This window comes from Coenobita brevimanus, chromosome 46, assembly GCF_032717465.1.
Source record: "Coenobita brevimanus isolate Jiangsu-jjx chromosome 46, ASM3271746v2, whole genome shotgun sequence".
Lineage (NCBI taxonomy): Eukaryota > Metazoa > Arthropoda > Malacostraca > Decapoda > Coenobitidae > Coenobita > Coenobita brevimanus.
In genome coordinates this window covers 11,000,481-11,002,046 of record NC_136999.1, presented here as the reverse complement: position 1 = coordinate 11,002,046, position 1,566 = coordinate 11,000,481, and the positions used below count along the sequence as shown (strand labels likewise).

Genomic DNA, 1,566 nt, shown 5'->3' with positions numbered 1-1,566 from the left:
GACGATTTTCCTATTTTATTCTGGCTACCTTCAGACGATTTTCCTGTTATTCTGGCTACCTTCAGACGAGTTTCCTCAGCTCACACCTTTCGACCTGGAGCTTCTTGTAGCCTTCATAAATCCTTTCACTACCAGGACGCTCTCTGCAGCTGAATAAAATCATCTGGCAGCAAAAGGAAATAAAATGATGGCTTGGTGCTGACGGGGCTATGGGCGAGAGGGGAAGGAGGTCCTCTTGAACTCTCTCTCCCCCCCAGGTGCGCGTGGGGTAGGTCAGGTAAGGTCACGGTCAATAGTTCATTTACACGTACGGGGAGATACATACCCATTTTTTTACTATTATTATTATTTTCATTATTGCTATTATCATTATTATTATTATTACTATTATTATTTTTATTATTATTATTATTATCACTATTACTATTATTATTATTATTATTATCATTATTACTATTATTATTATTATTATTACTATCATTATTACTATTATTATTATTATTCTTGTTGTTATTATTATTATCATTATTACTATTATTATTATTATTATTAATGATTCAATCATTCCTCCTCACTCGACTCTATTTTACGCAGGGCATTGGAGATCTTTAGTAGTAAGCTAACTCAGGCTGTATCTAACCCCTCAAATTTAGATGAAAAAAAATCTCAGCAAATCCGTCCATGAAAGGCAAAAATTTAAAAAAATCATTCATTCATCCATTGCCAGACGCCATGTATCCCAGACGGGGTGGCCAATGGCTTAGAGTTAATTGTTTTACAGGGAGGGGCACTAATCCTCCACCAACCCCACTTGACATGTAGGGATGCCAACAGCATCTGGTGTTCCCAGGCGGTCACCCATCCAAGTACTAACCAGACCCAACGTTGCTTAACTTCGCTGATCGGACGGGAAGCGGTATACTCAACGTGGTATGGCCAGTGTACTCACCCCGTTGCGAGGATTCGAACCAGCGCTTGCAACTGCCTGAGTACAGCAGCTAAAAGGCCGTGAAAAATATATAAGAAAAATAAAGTATCTAGGAAGTGTGTTTTTGTAGCTCGCAAATAAGGAAGAAATTTATTAGGACTAAGTTTTAACCTGAAGCTGAATAAAATCGTCTAGGGTCACACACACACACACACACACACACACACACACACACACACACACACACACACACACACACAATAACCCTGACCATCTGAACCTGCAAATCAACCAATATATAAAGCACTTCATCACCAGGTTAAAACTTAGTTCTAATAAATTTCTTCCTTATTTGCGAGCTTCAAAAATAAACTTCCTAGATACTTTATTTTTTTTATATATTTTTCACAGGCTTTTAGCAGTACTGTAACCGTAACTTTTTTTTTTTAATAATCAGATAAAGTGTATGAAGTCTGCATTCCGTTGTAAACAGTTCTTCAAAAGGAGTACCTACAGGCAATTAGTAAAAGCAATTAGTACAATTAATTAGCATGGTCAATTAATACGGGCAATTGGTACCGGAAATTAGTACGGACAATTAGTACAGGTAATTAGCAATGGTAATTAGTACAGGCAAT

At 37.2% G+C, this 1,566-nt stretch overlaps 1 non-coding gene across 1 annotated transcript; it reads right to left on the bottom strand.

The window, feature by feature from the left end:
* Nucleotides 1-825: 825 nt before the first annotated feature.
* LOC145398877 (5S ribosomal RNA) lies at nt 826-944 on the bottom strand. The gene has a single exon (XR_013897209.1). It is a non-coding gene; the product is annotated as a 5S ribosomal RNA (ribosomal RNA).
* Between the last annotated feature and the right edge of the window lie 622 nt (nt 945-1,566).